This window comes from Vulpes lagopus, chromosome 1, assembly GCF_018345385.1.
Source record: "Vulpes lagopus strain Blue_001 chromosome 1, ASM1834538v1, whole genome shotgun sequence".
NCBI lineage: Eukaryota > Metazoa > Chordata > Mammalia > Carnivora > Canidae > Vulpes > Vulpes lagopus.
In genome coordinates, this window is record NC_054824.1 from 39,396,555 (window position 1) to 39,416,191 (window position 19,637).

At 36.6% G+C, this 19,637-nt stretch overlaps 1 long non-coding RNA gene across 1 annotated transcript in view; it reads left to right on the plus strand.

The window, feature by feature from the left end:
* Positions 1–13,103, plus strand: part of LOC121473426 — an 87,675-nt gene extending 74,572 nt beyond the window's left edge. The window contains exon 4 of the long non-coding RNA XR_005983153.1: positions 12,911–13,103. This is a non-coding gene — a long non-coding RNA (uncharacterized LOC121473426). The remainder of the gene's footprint in view (positions 1–12,910) is intronic.
* Positions 13,104–19,637: the final 6,534 nt, after the last annotated feature.

Sequence of the window (19,637 nt, forward strand, 5' to 3'; positions counted from 1 at the left end):
GGGAGAGGGAAAAGTGACAGAATATTGGCTAATTTGCCTCTCTCAGGCCTCTTGGAAGTTCTCAATTATGGTCTCTTTTATTACCCATTTTTCTAATCATAGCTAAAGTCATGGTGAGAGTTCAAGTCAAATCTTGCAGCTATAAGAATATATTTTGTTTCTTTCAGGAAAAAAAAAAACCCAAGTATCCAAACAAAAGCTCGAAAATATCACATGTACATTTCTATGTGCATTCATGTCCGGCATGTCTTAGCACTGCACGTAAGTTCCTGCAGTGCAGCCTCCAGAGTGCATGGATGATATTGGCTAGCAGATAGGGAGCGCTGACTCTGCGCCAGGCACTGTGCTAAGTGATTTGCATGCTGTGTCTCATCCAGTCCTTCCAACAACCAAATCTGGGAAAGCTGTAAATGGGTTGTCCTTTCAAAGCCAGCTTCTGCCTCGTGGTTTTGCTATTTTGGTAAATGGTACCATTACTCTACCCACTAGCCGGGCCCGAGAGCTTGGCTATTCTTCCTCAATGCATAGCCTCATATCAAGAAAGATTTAGGGACTGGCCTTCTTGGCCAATGTCTCTCACAAGTGTCTCTTCCCTTCCCTTCCCTTCCCTTCCCTTCCCTTCCCTTCCCTTCCCTTCCCTTCCCTTCCCTTCCCTCCCTTCCCTTCCCTTCCCTTCCCTTCCCTTCCCTTCCTTCCCTTCCCTTCCCTTCCCTTCCCTTCCCTTCCCTTCCCTTCCCTTCCCTTCCCTTCCCACAGTTCCCAGCTGCTCCACTGACTTCCTCTTTTCTTTATCACAATGCTTCTGGCACATAAAGGGTTAGTCCAGAGCCCCTGCTCATTGCTCACTTTCTCTCTACTAGTCCGTATCTGCCCCCTCCATACACACACATGCTTTTTAATGGACATTGTCCTAGGTCATCTCCACCATTAGAACCCACCCATCTCCCATTCTCCCAACAAACATTGACTTGATTATGCACTTCGCATTTTTCACTTATGCTCACTGTGTGTTATCTCTTCATAGACATAAATCTTGGCTCTCCAAATAAAATGAAATTCCTTGAGAATAGGACCATCATCTATGCAACCACTAGTCCAGGGGCTCAGGCAGCAAATCAAGATTAACCAAATAATCAGGTATGTGGGATATAATAAACTTTGCAACCTTAATAGTATTAATACTTGCATAGTGTTTACTAGGGGCCAGATGTTGTTCTAAGCACCTTAGATATATTAAGAACAACCATGAGAAGTATCCACATTTCACTGGTGGGGAACTATGGCATAGAGAGGTTAGCTTACTTTCCTAAGATCACAAAGCTAGTGGGGAGTGGGGTTAAGATTTAAACCAGGCTGTCTCATTGAAACATTTGTGCTCTTAAGCAGCCAAAGAAAGAATATTTGGACTGTCTACTTCCAAAAACACCAATATATTTTCTATTCCTTTTCATTATATTTTCAATATCTGATAAAATAAAAAAGCACTTAATCGGTGAGGTAATCACAAACATACTAGGGTTTTTTGTTTCCTTGTTAGCAAAATTTTAGCTTTCATGAGTGAAAGGAGAGAAAGGGTTGAAATTTATCCTAATGTACTTGAGCACCTTTCCATTTGACTATTTCTGGGTTTTTTTTGCTTTGAATCCAAGAGGATGCCTAGTGCATAGGCAAGAGGTGCTTAGACCTTGGAGGAAGCCCATACTCTGTTCAGAACTTGGCTGATATCGACATTCCGCCATGGTAGCATCACCCTGTAGAGTAGGGCTTTGTTTGTTAAAAGTAAAATTCCCATGGAAAGAAAAGCACCTCACCTGTTGCAGAAGTTACCTCGATAAGGAGCTTAGATTTCACTTCAATTGATGGGAGTAGGAAGGAGGGCATTAAATGCCTTAATGTGTCTGGAGAGTTTGTACTTAAAACAAAAGTATTTTAGAAAGCTCAAATTCAATTTCTAACCTTGCTACTTACATTTGAGAAATTTTGGCAGCCAGATGGGCCCTTGGGACCTCAAAAAGTGTCAGCTATACGGGGAGGATGTTAGAATGAGTAACTTATTGGACACATGACACTTGATTGTGTGTTCCCCAAGGCAGAGACCATGAATATGCTGAATCAGTTCTAAATACCAACACCCAGATACTAGACACTGAATGTGCCTCTGAAGAATAAATGAATAATTAGTCTTAACTTAGAGCTCTGAAAATGACCTCTCCCAGAGCTTCAGACCTTTATACTCAACTGCTGCCCAGACATTTTCACCCAGATATTTCATTATCATTTAAAACTCAAATGTGTAAGACCCAAATCATTACCTTCCCATCAACATGATCCATCTCCTGGTATCCTTTTCAGTATCTTTGCCTTAAAATGATCATTTCTGATGCATTGAAACCCTATGGCTTAAAATCCTCAGTATCTCCTTTACTTTCCTCTCTGAACAATCCTAAATCCTGTTCTTTCCTTATATTTTCTCAGCTCTCTACTCTTTTTATCTTCTCTGCCAACATGCTGAATCCTTTTTACCTCTTACTGGCCCTTCTTACCTTTGGCTCTCTCTCTTCTAAAAAAAGTCAGCCACATTTAACTTTCTTTTTTTTTCTTTTTATTATAACAGCTTTATTGAGCTATAATTTACATACCATCAAATTCACCTTTAAAATCCCTTAAAAAGTGTACAATTGTTTTTAGTAGATTCATGGAATTATGCAGCCATCAACTCCAGTATATTTCTATCACCCCAAAAAGAAACCTCTTACCTATTAGGAGGGCACATGATATAATGAGCACTGGGTATTATAGAAAACTAATGAATCAGTGACCCCTACTTCTGAAACCAATAATACATGTTAATTGGTTGAATTTAAATATTAAAAAATTTGGAAAAAATATATGCAATGTCCACATTTAATTTTCTGGCACAATATTTTAAGAACATCCCTGGCTTCCTCAAAAACCTCCGGCAATTCACCACAGGACAAGTAAATGTTCGATTCTATTCCATTATCTCAGTTACAAACATTGCCTGCATCAGCCCTTGTCCAAGAAGCAGGCAGAAAATATATTAGTCATCGGAGCTGGTAAAATTTAATATAAAGAATTATTAACTAGGTAATAATGGTCAACTATGAAAAGTCGTAGATGAGAACTCTTAAGTGTACAAAGGTAGCAACTTCAGAAAGCAGCCACTATCCCCAGGACTAAATAAGCAAGGTGGGAACTTGGTAACTTAAATATCATTATATCTATTATTCTTTCCTAGATGGTCCATTATATTCACAACAATTCTATATAATTATATGTATAATACATAGTTACCTATATGACAAACATAATTACATAATATGTAACTATAAATGAAAATATGTACATTTATTATTTAAAGATAAAATCCCTCAGGTGTTCCCACCCCTACTTCCAATTCAAATTCCATATTTTCTTAAACTCTTCTTTCATCCAAATCTCCCTTTGTCCACAGCAGGAATCCTGGCTATCAAGGACAATGGGGATGACGAATGTTTTTTCCATGTCACACTAAACATTCTCAGAATTACAATACCAAAACTACTACCACTGTAATTATTGACAAATATTTTGAATGTTTTTCATATACTATTCCCATTCTCTCATTTTTTAGAATATTACTGTATATATATATGTCAGAATATAGAGCCATTACATACTAACTTATATTTGTTTTGTTTTTTGCTTGTTCTCCATGTAAATATATACTTAATGTTCACTCTCAATCTCTATAGCAATGTCTCTCTGATTACTTTGGATGTCTGAAGCTCCAGTATATCCCCAAGGAAAAGCTTCTAAAAACAGTATTCCCTAAGTTTCTGCATGTTGATGGCAATTTTCTGTCTTTATACTTCAGTCAGCTTAGTTGAATATAAAATCTGTGGTTCACAGTTTCTTTCCTTCAACATCTTAAATATGTTACTCTGTTTTCTTCAGGATAAGGCACTGTTATTGAAAAGCTGATAATCTACTTTTCTTTCCCTTATAAATCACAAGATCTTATTGCTTGGATATTTGTTCTGGGTCAGTTTTCTCAGCTACACACACACACATACACACACCCCAGATCCTCTCTGCTGGTTTTCTGAATTAATCACACTCTTGCTGATACTCGTCATTTCTTTCTTCACTTTTTCTTTTCAGTTTTTTTTTATTGTGGTAAAATATGCATAACATGAAATTTACTATCATAACCACAGTTCAGTAGCATTAAGTACATGCACATTGTCGAGCAACCATCGCAAGCATCCTCCTCCAGAACTATCCTCATCTTACAAAACTGAAACTCTGTACCCATCAAGTACTTTTTTTTTTAAGATTTTATTTATTTATTCATGAGAGACACAGAGAGAGAGGCAGAGACATAGACAGAGGGAGAAGCAGGTTTCTCACAGGAACCTTGATGTGGGACTCGATCCCCAGACCCGGGATCACACCCTGAGCTGAAGGCAGACACTCAACCACTGAGCCACCCTGGTGTCCTGTGTACCCATCAAGTACTAACTCCCCAGCCCACCACTTTCCCAGCCCTAGCCTCTGGCATCTTCAATTCTTTCTGATCTTTACATTTTTCCTCTTTTTTTTCCTCTTTTTATTGTAAGATATTAGCTGTTATATATATATGCTCTTGTGTTATACTTCTAGTTAGTCAATTTCTGAAATGATGTTTTCTTTTTTTTCTTATTCTTTCTTGAGTTCTACCACTTTATTGAATTTTCTTCATTCTGATTCATCTTTCAGATTTTCTGTCTTATAGCTCATTTTGAAATATTGTTATAGTATTCTTGGTTTGGGTTTTGGTCTTGTTTTTGTGTGTGTGGAGCAGGGGAGGGGCAGAGGGAAAAGAGAGAGAATCTTAAGCATGTTCCATGCCCAGCACAGAGCCTGATGTGGGACTTGATCTTATGACCTGAGATCCTGACATGAGCCAAAATCAAGACTCAAACACTTAACTGACTGAGCCACCCAGGCCCCCTTAAGTTATAGTTTTCATTTTTGTGAGAACATGTATCTCATGTTCATCCATTATATATAAAGACTCTACTCCTTCTTCCTTTTTATCCTATGATAAATTTAAATGTGATTTGAACACTATCCTTTTTGTTGCTCATTTTGACAAAGAATTCGATTTTCTGAACTTTTATAAAGGGAGCTTGGTTTATATAGTTTTTCCTTTTTTTATATATATATATTTATATATATATATATATATATATATATATATATATATATATAGTTTTTCCAATTGAACATCTCCAGACCACCCTCTCCTGGTGGTTTTTGTAAAGTATTCAACAGTATGAACACTTAAATTCTAAGATCTCCTGTTTCTATTCTCCCTCACCAGTGTTCTGGACTTCATATTTCTATGGTCTCTATTGTCCCTGATCTGTTCGATTTAGATTCTCTTCTCAGCAGTTTTTTCTCAGTTTAGACTATTGCCCAGCTTTGTCCTGGGAGGGACCTTTGTTTGGTAGCTTTGACAATGAAGGGAGCTCAAACTATTCAAGCCCTTCAGTTTTATCACACACCATGCCTCACCATAGACATTTTGGATCATGAAAATCCCCCTCAGTTCTAGTTGCTATTCTCAGCTTGGCTGGCTGAGTTTTTCAGGTTAAATGCTTGTTTGCTATTTTGAACCATCAGGTTTGTCATAGATCCCATTGCTTCTTTCTGCTTCCTCTTGAACAAGTGCTAATACCCAGGATGTCTTGTAACTGTTGATTTGTCATTATTTGCTCATAATTTGGGGTTTATGGAAATACTCTGTCACCTAGTTTTGTGAGTTGCCTGTGGCCCGTTGTTTTTTTTTTATCCTATTCTGTGTGTTTTATAGAAGAATTTGGGAAGATGCCACTGCCTTCTTCACAAAATATTCAGAGCATAACTTTTTAATTTCCTAGGTCAGTATACCTTGTACATAGAGGGGGCTTAATAACTATATGAATAAACAAACGTAACAGTTTTAGGTATTTCCTTCACATACTTTGTAATGTTAGAGCAAGAAGTGTCAAAATTGTAAAGGAAGTGAAACTTAATTTTAGTACCAACCCACCAACTTTCTTGGTCGCTCCTCAACCTGTGCTTTTTGACATCTTTCTCTTCTCTTTCTTCTTTCTAAGACACATTCACCTCCTTCCCTATCTACTTATTTGTACATTGTAGGACTCGTGTTGCTAATATTTATTCAAGAATTTTTCTTCTAAGTTCATGAGTTAGATTTTCCTTTCTTAAGCTATCCTCATTAGATCTGATATCAAGATTATGACAACTAAGCTCTTATGGTGATTTGTCAAGTGTACCCTCTTTCTCTGTATTCTGGAATAGTTTGTGTAAGAGTAGAATTACTCATTCTTTGAGTACTTGCTAGAATATATTGGTAAAACAATTTGTTCCTATACACCTTGAGTAGGAAGACTTAACTACAAATCAATTAACTTAGTGGATATTAGAATACACTAAAAGATAAACTGAGTCATATTAAAAATCTTAAGTGAGCAAAAAACAATTCAAATCAGGCAACATCCAATCTAGCAGAGGGCCTCAAAGATCTATACAAAATGAAAGACTTTTATAAGCAGAAAGAAGCAAACAACAATAAAGTTATACCAGAAAAAAAAATGAATTGGTTATTGCAAAGGTAATTTCCTTTAGAGGATGGCAGGAGTCATTAGTAAGATAACTGGTGTTGATCAAGTGATTTCTTTTTTTTTTTAAGATTTTATTTATTTACTCATGAGAGACAGAGAGAGAGAGAGAGCCAGAGACACAGGCAGAGGGAGAAGCAGGCTCCACGCAGGGAGCCCCACGTGGGATTCGATTCCGGGTCTCCAGGATCACACCCTGGGCTGAAGGCAGCACTAAACCGCTGAGCCACCCGGGATGCCCGATCAAGTGATTTCTGATTGACTGGCTTAAAATTCCATTTCTGGGAAAGCCAAAGCTGTAATTAAGCCTGTTTGATGGTATGGGGCTTAGAATAAGCAACTTTATTACTTCTTTCTTGGTAAATTACATTTTTCTAGGAATGTGACCAACTCTGTTACAAACAGTGCTGCCTATCATATCTTCTTACTAACATTTTGTTCTGTAGCTTCTATAGATATGTCCTCTTTATTTCTAATTTTTGTCCTCTCCTTTTTATTTTCTTAAATTGAGCAGAGGTTTCTCAAATGTGCTCTTCAAATGATCACATTTGCCTTTATTGGGCCTCTCTATTACACGTTGATATTACATTTCATTAAATTCATATTCTTTATTATTATTTCTACTTTCTCTGGATTAATTTTATTGTTTTTCCCCTTAACTTCTGAACATAGATGATTAATTTTTAATTTTTATTTTTTCTTATCTACAGAAGTATTTAAGGCTGAAAACTTTCCTCAGAACACTGCTTTAGCTGCATCCAATAAGTTTTAATAAAAGAATTTCCATGTCATTTGGTTCTAAATATTTCCTGATTTGTTATATTTTGAACATAAGTTATTTAGAACTGTTTCATAAATTTCAAACATATAGACTTTTTCTCTTTGTTTTTATCAATGATAACTAAAGTTTTAGTGATAGAAGATACTTTGATTTCCTCAAGACTTTTTCTCTTTGTTATGAAATTCTAACATAATTGTAATATGGTCAGAAAGTATAGAGTCTGTGACAATTATCCTTTGAAATTTTTTGAGACTTGCGTCATGGGCCAAAATGGATCAATCTGTATAAATCTTTCATGAGCCCTTGAAAGGAGCTGTTAAGTGTAATGTTCTTTCTATGTCCATTAGATCAAGCTTGTTAATTGTGTTGTTGAAATATTTTATATTCCTATTGAGTTTTTTATCTGTATAAAATAGCTCTGAAAGGGTACACAGGAGACTAGTAATTTTGGTTGCTTCGAAGAGAGAAACCATATGGCCATGGAGGATTGTCAACAGGGCCCTCAAAGCTGTGTACATTCCAGGAAATGCTGCATCACCCCAGGCCTGGATCCTGCTATCATGACCCTCAGACCTCCTCCCAGTCCTGGAAATATCCCCAATCCCTGACACCCTATACTCCCCACCCCACTTCAATAGTCTGCTCAAAATACTAACCTTATGAAGAAGGCTGCAATTGGAACTGGTGGCACATTTTCCCCTAAGAGAGCATGAGAAGTAAATCCATTCTTTCTCATATCTGTGTTTGTCTCAATCACCAGGAGCAGTTCAAGGTGCCAATTATCCTTGTCATTTGTCTACCTTTTTCATAAATTCTGTACATTCCCTCATCTGACCCAATCTCACACACTTACCCACCCAGAATATTTACACTGTGCCCTCAGGAACTCAGTAATATATTAGCAAATACATTAGTGAAATATCTTTAACCTCTTCTCAGAATGTTCTGGCAACTTCTTGCTTTGACTAAAGCTTGCCATTCCATTTTGTACTCAACACCTCACAAGTAGTAGCTGTTTGTTCTCCTACAGCTCTAATCCATAGGGTCTGGAGTAGAATAAGCGATAATTATTGCTTCTAGACCATTATATCCCAAGTATGCTCTGCAGACCAACAATAACCACATCACCAGGAATTTGTTGGTAATACAGAATCTTGAGTGCCATCTGAGACCTACTGAATCAGAATCTGCATTTTAACAAGATTTTTTAGCATCTTGCATTTACATCATAACCCCATTTTGAAGCAAGCCACTCAAAGTTAGGATAAAATCTAAATCTAAAAAGCTATAGGTCAGCCTGGGTGGCTCAGTGGTTTAGGGCTGGCTTCAGCCCAGGGTGTGATCCTGGAGACCTGGGATCAAGTCCCACGTTGGGCTCCCTGCATGAGCCTGATTCTCTCTCTGCCTGTGTCTCTGCCTCTCTCTCTCTCTCTCTCTCTCATGAATAAATAAATAAAATCTTAAAAAAAAAAAGCTATAAATCTCCTGTTACTTCAATAGGACCAACACTTGTCTCTCCTACTTCTTAGCTCCATTCGGGCTATCCTCTCATAGTTCCTCAACCTCACCTCCCTGTTCCTGACCAGGGCCTTTTTCTTCCTGCCCCCACTGCCTGAGACACTCTTCTGTAAAATAGGCTCTCATTTTATTCTGTACCATATTCAGAACTGTACTCAAACCCATTCCTCAGAGAGCTTTTCTTGAGCACCCTATATAAACTCAGAATTTGCCTACCTCCCCATAACTATTATCTGCTTAGTTTTTGTCAAAGAACTTTGATTTATATTACATTATATATTATATAACTATTTATTTTCAGTCTCCTTCCCCCTCCCACACACACGTACATACACAAATAAAAGCAGCACGTCAGCAGGAACTTCCTCTGTTTTATTCACTGTCATGTCTCCAACATGAGAAACAGTATATGCGTAAGTGTTCAATAAAGTGTTTTCTAAGAAGGTAATGAATGAGAAGCAGGGTTGGAGAGAATATTTTTCATCATACATTTTATACCTTTCCAATTTTGAGCCATATTTATTATCTACTCAAAAAAACTTTTTTACTTAAATGTTTCTTAAAGTTGCCCTGATATCTCTTGCTTTCTTCCATTCAGTCTTAGAGAAAGACATGCCTCTCTTCTCATTGAAAGACAACGCATCAATTAAGGAAAAGAAAGATAATTCATCAGAATGGAATTACCCAACTCCCTCCTAAATTCACGTGAATATTGCTCCAGCAATATTCCCTCTCCTTCATTTCTACAAACACCCACCATCAGCCTTTAAATATGCTCAGGGATCTCCTGTAGAGAAAACAAACAAACTCCCTGAAGCAGCTTTCTCCATTCATGCTTATCCAAGTTGCTTATACAAGCTGACTATGCTTAACTCCCACTCACTTCTCAATTTACTGCAATATGTCTCTTGTTCCCACTAGCCCATCAATGTTTTAAACTAACCCACTATTATCTCCTAATGGTGAGATAGATACAATTTCCGATTTAATCTCACTGGATTTTTCTGGTGCTCTTCACAGCTTCTGTCATAATGGTATCCTGTTGTCTTCCTATTCTGCTTTTTCTTAACCCTTTTAAGGACTCTCACTTGTTTGGGTTCTCCAGGATTCTTTTTCCAGTCTACTCTTTTACAGAAACTCCTTGAGTGGTCACATTCGTTTTACAGTTTCTACCTAACCTGTTGATGACCTCCAAATCTCTAATTCTGCCCCAGACCTCTCCTACATGATTCTTTTTTATAAACAGATAAAGGTGTGGGCTAAAGTCCAGGCTCCTCAGTTAGCATGTTGTATGGGGTCTTCCTTGGAACATAACATGGACCCTGTTTGTCTCTTCAGCCACATAGCTGCTTCTTATCCTAGCAATTCTAAAATGCACTGTGTTATTTCTAGCCCCATGCTTTTTTTTTTTTGCTCATGCTGGCACCCTTATTAACACCCTCAAGTACCACAAGGTATTCTTTTCTTTGGCTAAGCATTCTTGTCTCTCCAGGCTGTGCTTGGTGCCTTCTCATATTCAGTATACTCTATGCACATATCTCTCAAAGCATCAACTGCGTTGTATCAAAATCACATCCTTAAGAATCAGTTCTTGACCTTCACCCATGAGGTTCCTAAAGGCAGATGCTAGGTCTTACTCATGCTGGTTTCCTCAGCACTAAGCACAGGTCCTGCCATATAAAAAAGTGCTCAAAAATAAATAAATAAATAAATAAATAAATAAATAAATAAATAAAAATTTTAAAGAGTGCTCAACAAGTATTGAACTGGGCTAATAGTTATACTGACTTTATCAGGCTCTGAGAAAAACTGGTAATGTCTTTAGACATAGTTTCCCCTTATTCTTTGTGGGAAGAAAACCACCACAACTAAAGCCCTACCAGGTATTTTCACATGTAAATTCATCTGTTTTATGAGTATTCTTGGAAGTTGTTTGCTGAGAATCAAATCAAGCTATATAAAAAGGGACCATGATCAGGGGTAGCCAGATATGGCTCTCTTTAGAAATAATGAACAATTCTTATTATAGATTTTTTTCTAATGAAAGGCAACACTGTTGCTACACATACTCCCACAGGAAAGTAGCTGTGTGAGAGAACTCATGAATGTTCAGCCTCTCTCCCTCAGGATGAAAATAATTTGTGCTTCAAGGAAAGATAGTATGAGTTTATTAATGAAAATGAAATTCTTCAGAATACCCCAACAGTACCCTTAAAATGAATAAAAAGCAGCTCCTATGACAGACAAGATAAATTTTATCCAAATTGTCCTGGAGCTATTTCCTATATATTTTGGAAGGTATAAAATAAGTAAATACAATGGCTTACTGTATTTTCTAAAGAAGTATTGAAGACACATATTTCCTTACCTTGATTTCCCTTTGTATATTTTATTCTTAAGTTACACAATTTAAAATGACTGTTCTGAGAAGTGGTTTCACATTTTCCCAATGAGAAATAAAAATGAGGTCTTAAACCAGAAATAAAACCTTCATTATGTCTCTTTAAATTTTTATACTGTTCCCACCAGCAACTTGCCGTTAGTAGATTGCATGTTTAACATTAATATCCATTCTTAAAGAGATCTTTGGTTACCTAACACAATTTCTTTATTCCTTTTAGCAACTTATTTAAAATTTTAAAATACCAGCATTATTGAAAGTATCTCAAATATTTCATTGTCTTGCTTTTCTTCTAGTACAATTTTATAAACTTTTGAAAACACCAAATTGCTAATATATCTTCTACTTTTACTTCTTGGAATTAGAATATTTTACTTCCCAGGAAACAAATGCCTTTGAAATATATATATATACCTTGGTAGTAATTGGTAACATTATCTAACTTTGGTGGTTATTGGGACTGAGGAACACGTTATAATGTTTCCTTATTGAAGAAAAAAAAAGGCATTATATTCTAACTTTGTAGCTTGTTGTCATGACCACATCAAATATGAAAGTAGAAGAAGCAACACAATCTACAATTACTGTTTTCAGTAATAGAGAATGATAAACCCTGTTCTGAATCTATCCTCATCCTGATCCCAGGATCATGGGATCGAGTCCCACATCCGATTCCCTGCAGGGAGCCTGCTTCTCCCTCTGCCTTGTCTCTGCCTCTGTGTGTGTGTGTGTGTGTGTGTGTGTGTGTGTGTGTGTCTCATAAATAAATAAAATCTTAAATTACAAAAGAAGAATCTATCCTCATCCCATGAGAGTAACCATGAGAGTGGATACTTTTCCAGTATCCAGATATTTCAGACTAGCAATGACTATGTGTGCAGAGATTTTGAGGCATTATTTATAATGCCCTAAAATGAAACTAGATTTCTTCCACACTATTTTTAAATAATGGTCCATCAGTGAATTTCAGGGACTATTGTTACCTAAATGTGTTAGCAAAATACTTTTATGTGCATTTGTCTGAGGAAGGATCAGTGGCTTACACCAAAATCTCATTATAATTAATAAAAATTTAAATTCCAGTGAAATAAGTAGCAGCTACTTATGGGTGTTCCTTCTTTTATTTCTTCTTTTTCTTCTTCCAGTATCTTCTAAGCTCAACACTCATTGGAAATTCCTAGAACTAGCAGTCACAAAACCTAGGATCTACTTCCAATTCTATTATTTACTATAACCCATGTGGCTTTGGGCAAATCGCATCTCTCTAAGACTTAGTTTTCTTACCCTAAAAAGTAGATAGTAATATCCAAAGAATCCCTCAAAATGGAGGACACAGCCTGAGTTTCCAAAGCCAAGAGCCACCATCTGATTCTCCTTCCCCAAATAAAGATAGACATATTAATAAATCAAAAAACTATCTGAATATGAAGAAGGAAATAATTTTCAGGGTTAAGACATTTTTTAATTTCACTCATCAACTGTGTATTGAAAAAGATGTCAAACTAGGAAAGAAAAGTATGATTTATTTTGTCATTGCAGAAAGATCCAGCCTGGTTGACAACATGGTGGCTCAAAGTAACAGCAATGGAAGACTAAGATAAAGTCCTTCTTGTCGGCATCCTTACTGACATCTTTTACTGGCACATTTTACTGGAGCACCTGGATGGCTCAGTCAGTTTCCTCTCAGGTCATAATCTCAGAGTCATGGGATCAAGCCCTGTGTCAGGATCCACGCTCAATAGGGAGTCTGCTTGAGCATTCTCTCTATCTCTCTCCCTCCACCTCTTTCCTTACATGTGCACTCACTCACTCACACTTTCTCTCTCTCTTTCCAAAATAAATAAATCTTTTTAAAAAATATATTTTGCTATAATTGCATTAAATTTAATTTATATTGTAAATGATAGTAAAGTTCTTGTCTTAAAATTTGTCACCGCGTCTATATTCTGAAGTTACTCCTTTTAAAAAATAAATGAATGCATAAAGTTTCTACATTTTATTGCTATTGTTTATTGTGCTGTGTCAAGGCACTGTTAATCCTATATAAGACACATCAGAATAGCAGCTCTTTTTTTTTCATGTTTCAAGTTTTTATTTAGATTCTAGTTATTTGACATATAGTGTAATATTGGTTTCAAGAGTAGAATTCAGTGATTGATCATTTACATATAACACCCACTGCTCATCACAAGTGCTCTCCTTAATATCCAACACCTATTTAGTACATCCCCTCACCTATCTCCCCTCCAGCAACCCTCAGTTTGTTCTGTAATGCTAAAAGTCTTTTATGGTTTCCCTTCCCTCTTTAGCCCTTTTGATGGTTAAGAATCTCAAACAAAATAACATATGATCCCTAATGTGTTTAGTTTAAATGATTTTACACAAAATTCAAAACTTTCTACCAAAGTAGTGTTTTTTGCCTCATTTTCTTCTTTTTGTTTCTCTTACTCCTTCTTTTAATAAAAAAAAAAAAACACTGCAAAATCAATATGATAGTACATAGTAGAACTTACTATCCGCCATCTATTGTATTCAGGACTAATTAATGTATTTATTAATTAATAAATTAAGTATATAAATTCATTTAAGTCTCATTATAACCCTATGAGGCAGATACTACTGATACTTCATTTTAAAGATGAGGAAACTGAGGCACAAAGAAATTAAGTCACCCTTGAATAAGTGCTAAATGATAAAGCCAGAACTTCACCTACAGTGTCAGGTTTCTGAGCCTGACAAACTAAAAGTGAAATAAGAATAGAACACTGACATTCATTCAATTGTCAACAGGTATTTCTTGAGTGCATAGAAAGTGTTGGAATAGAAAGTCTTCCAGTACTGGAAATATAAAAGTAAATGATGTAGTCCCAGCCATCAAGAAGCTTACAGCTATTGCAGTGCTGTCCAATGTGATAGCCAAAAGCCACCGACTATTTAAATTTAAATCTTAATTTTTTTAAATCTTAATAATGTTAATGAATAATTTAAAGTATTTATAATTTATATATGGAATTTTTATATACTTTATAATCTAATTTTAGTTGATTTAAATAAGTGTAGTTAAAATGAAATAAAATTAAAACCACTTCTCAGTCACATTTGCCATAGTTTGAGTGCTTAACAGCCATATGTGACTAGTGGCTACCACACTGGACAGCATAGATTAGAACATTTCCATCACTGCAGAAAGTACTACTAGGCAGTACTCATTGCATTTGAGTGGGAACTCAGGAGAAAAGTAAAAAAAGGTTAATCTAAGAGAAATTGGATAGCCTTGCATAAGTGTTCTATATGGTGCCCAGGAACAGAGAAAAGAGAACCTGACTCAGGCCACAGGGTCTAGAATTACTTTTCATTATAGGTGACATCTAAGCCAAAACTCAGAAGGTTAAGTGAGAATTCAGTAGGCAAATAGAGAAAATGGGATGTTTGAATCAGAAGGAAGATGTTTCTTAGTGTTTTCTAGCATGACTCTCTGATCAAACATTTGGTACTAAAGTTCCATCCTCAAAGAACATGGAATATTAATCTTACGTACCAGGGAGCCCAAAAGGGAAATTGGCCATGGGAGGTAGAGAAGACATGCCCATCTTCATCTTGATACTTTGTGCCCTGTACTGCAGTGATGCTGAGCTGCACCACACAGTGCAAGGTCTACTCAGGCTTTTATTCTACATCCCCATTAATCACAGATTTTCAACTATCATTTCAAATCACATCAACATGAAATGTTCCAAGCTGTGACTCAGTCCTTTTGGAGTGAGTTCTCTTTATTTTACACGAGTCCTGTTTCTTAAGATGGAGAGAATGTCAGAAAACAGTGACAATCATGAGAATTTTAAAGGTGGTCTTTGCCCACCAAGCCAGCTTGATAGAGTGAATTCATATCACTTCCTGTTTTTATAGGAAAAAATTTTGTAGCATGGTGCTTTTGCAAGAAAGATTATTGAATATTGAAATAATAATCTTATAACTTTTCCTCTGCATTGCAAGGGCATATGTTTGATACTTTTATTAATATGGTAAAATCCTAGATATTAAAAAAGATTTAATAAGCTATACACACAAAAATCCATTCTCATAGGAACCCACTTAGAAGAATATTATTCATTAATTCATTGGCAAAGTATTGCATGAATTCACAAAGGAATTAGAACAGAATGACTTATGAGACTAAGTAAAAGGATATACAAATTTTCACTTCTAGGTCATCAGTTTTCATTTTTCTGAGTTGAATAAGGCTAAGGGGATTTTTGACTAAAAATAAATTTTGGCATATGAATATATCTTACCCTACATTGGCCCTATCTTTTCTTTAATCTTTGTTTACCTGGAAAGCCTGGTGGCATTTTTTTTTTTTTTAGTTTCCTATGCTTTTCCTTATTACATACAAAGACAGCAGGAAAAGGAAAGATAGGGAAAAAGCTAAGAATTTAATTTTTTTAAGATTTTTTAATTTGAGATAGAAAGTGTGGAGGGAAGGTCAGAGGGAGGAGGAGAAAGAGAGAATCTTGAGCAGACTCCCTGCTAAGCCAGGAGCCTGCCACTGAGCTCAATCCCAGGACCCCAAAGTCATGACCCTATCTTAACCTGAGTCCAACACTCAGCCAACTGAGCTACCCAGGTGCCCCTAGAACTGAATTTTCTAACTTAGTTATCTCCTGGATTTCTTTTTTGTAAATAGCCTCAGCATGTATATCCATAATTATTGTTTCAACCTATTGTTCTGTAAACTGCAAGAAACCACAATCACAAAGTTCATTATTCACTTTTCACATACCTTCCACTTGCACAGCTTTGTAGTACAGTACTCAGACAGTTCCCTATTTGTTATCATCCCAGAACTATATAGGAGCTCTGTGATGTAGATGGATGGAACAATTAGCATCACCATTGCTTTCAAGAGGGGAAACTGAAAGTCTAAGGCAAAAATGGGAACCCAAGATCATCAACTGGCCTTCAAACTCAGTCTTCTGCCTCCAGAGTCAGTGAGTGTTCTTTTCATTTTAAGACAATAAAGAAAAATAGACCAGGGACTAAACAAACTCCTGTTGCTCAAGGTCAATCTATCTTTTTTTTTTTAAGATTTTATTTGTTCATTATAGACAGAGAGAGAGAGAGAGAGAGAGAGGCAGAGACACAGGCAGAGGGAGAAGCCGGCTCCATGCCGGGAGCTCAATGTGGGACTAGATCCCAGGACTCCAGGATCACACCCTGGGCACCAAACCACTGAGCCACCCAGGGATCCCCAAGGTCAATCTATATATTGAACACAGGCAAGGAAGGTATAATCACATGTGGGTTCTTCCCATCACACTCACATTATTGGTTGTGATAGTAATTGAAAAAACAAAAACTAGCTCTAAGGAGAAATATTAAACCTGGACACAAAAGGAAGTAGAAATTCCAATAAAGGCAGGTCCTCTATAGTTAAAGCATTAGAGGGGAGTGCTGGGAAGGTGAGGAGCATTGTAAACCTGGAAGGCAGCAAACACACATTTCCAATGCTATCCCAAGGCACTCATCCTTATACTATAGAGGAGGCATTGGTAACTCTGTTGATTGAGAGAAGATAATTATAGAGCTTGAAAATACTCTAGAAATCATTTCCTTCAACCTCTTTCTAAAGAAAGAAATGAGTTCAAGTTGGTTATACATTCACCCAATGTCCTACAGCTCAACAAAGCCAGGACTAGAACTGAGATCTTCTCATTCTAAATGCACTGCTTCTAACCAGAGACTGTAAATCAGCATTAACCAAACTGTTTCACAGAACTCTAGTGTCATGTGGGATGTGAATAAATACTAATTAATTAATTAATTAAGATGTGAGATTCCACATTCAAGTAATTTGGGAAATGCAGGGTTAATCACAATTTTAACTTTGCATTTACTTCACAAATTCTCAGAACCTTTAACATGATAATATACACTATGTATTTCTAAGAGGAGAAGATACAATGTACATGATTTACCCAAATTTTTCTTACCATGAAACATTTAAACTTTTTTTGAGGAAAACCTATTACAATTTATGTCAATGATATTAAATTTCCACAGAATATAGTTTGGGAAAAGCAGCTCTAATGTTATGAGATGTTCTCAATGGCCTTTTGAGAATAAATGTGACTGGAATTTGTTTGTTTGTTTGTTTGTTTGTTTGTTTGTTTTGAAGGTATAAAAATGTAGCTTCAGTTTCTGGCAGTAAAACTCTTTTTCGACATAAGAACTAGATCTCATAAAACATAATTGTATTGACTTCCTAGGCTCAAAAAAAGTAAGAAAATTCTGCAAAATGGTTCTCAACCTCTAAAAAGAACCTGTGAACTAAAATCGGCACCGATCAATATACACATGTGCACACACACTTAGATACATGGGAGGAAGAGAGGCAGGTTTTATAGGTTTGTATATAAAACAAACATAAGAGGAAAAGATGCCTGTATTGGTACTGTGATCAGAAGACTAAGCCTGAGGCAGAGGCAATGAGGAAGAGGTGAACCTGAGGTTAAATTAAACTAAATTAAATTACAGATTAGGTGAATGCTAGAGTGATCCCAGGTAGCATAACTTGGTATCTAGTAGAACCAAAGGAAAATTCTCTAAGGATATACACATCTTCATTGTAAGTCCTAGCCTCATCTCAAATCAGGATCACCCAGCATAAGGAAACAAATGGCAACATGTCAAAGTTACTAGGGGAAAAAAAAAACATTTAGCCCTCCAAGAATTTCAAATACAATATAATATATAAAGTAATTATATAATAGTATATTTTTTAAACATAAAAACGGACTTCCAAAAAGATGGAACAGACATACTTTTCCCTATTCCCTTTTTCTAATGACAGCTAAAACCTTGGTCCTTGTATAAAACAGACATGAGATCATGAAGAAGAAGAAGTCTAGAATCAGACAGTCTAGGAACCTTGGAACCAAGTATTGATATGATGGTAAGCCCCCTGGGTTTTCTTTTTGCTTCATATATCCCAGTTTTATTTTTTTTTAATTAATTTTTATTGGTGTTCAATTTACCAACATACAGAAAAACACCCAGTGCTCATCCCGTCAAGTGTCCACCTCAGTGCCCGTCACCCCTTCCCCTCCAACACCCGCCCTCCTCCCCTTCCACCACCCCTAGTTCGTTTCCCCGAGTTAGGAGTCTTTATGTTCTGCCTCCCTTCCTGATATTTCCCAACATTTCTTCTCCCTTCCTTTATATTCCCTTTCACCATTATTCATATTCCCCAAATGAATGAGAACATACACTGTTTGTCCCTCTCCGATTGACTTATTTCACTCAGCATAACACCCTCCAGTTCCATCCACGTTGAAGCAAATGGTGGGTATTTGTCGTTTCTAATTGCTGAGTAATATTCCATTGTATACATAAACCACATCTTCTTTATCCATTCATCTTTCGATGGACACCGAGGCTCCTTCCACAGTTTGGCTATTGTGGCCATTGCTGATAGAAACATCGGGGTGCAGGTGTCCCGACGTTTCATTGCATCTGAATCTTTGGGGTAAATCCCAGTTTTAGAGCTAAAGAATCTAGCGCCCAGAGATGCCAGTGAGTATGGGGCTGGGGTGGTGGGGAACTCCAACAAAAGCCAAAAAAAAAAGGCCAATAAAAGGAAAGCCTAGCACAACAGAAACTTTTTGATAACTGTGCTATTCCTGCCAAATACAACAGGAAAAAATATGGCCTCATTCTCACCATGCCAGCAAAAGCCAACTTGGTAGCCTAGACTTCTACATTTCTACTACTATTACATCCAAACACCCCTACTAAGAGTGTCAGAGAAGGCTAAGCAGGGATCCAGGGCTTTTATCTCAGTTATCCAGTAACAACCCCCACCCCACCTATGGTATCAATAGAAACCAAAAAAAAAAAGTATAGATAATTCCAAAATTCCATAATTTTGAATTATGTTTAAATAAGCCACAGGAAAAAAAATAAGCCACAGGAAGGAGGGGGATATAAAGCAGAGAAATTAAATAAAAGAAAATATATTTTTTATGTATGCTACTGATTTTTTCAAAGATATTATTTATTTATTCATGAGAGACACACAGAGAGAGGCAGAGACATAAGCAGAGGAAGAAGCAGGCTCCCTGCAGGAAGCCTCATGTGGGACTCAGTCCCAGGATTTAGGGATCATGACCTGAGCCAAAGGCACACACTCAACCACTGAGCCACCCAGGCATGCCAAAATAGAAAAAATATTAAAATGATAAACAAATCAGGATGCCCGGGTGGCTCA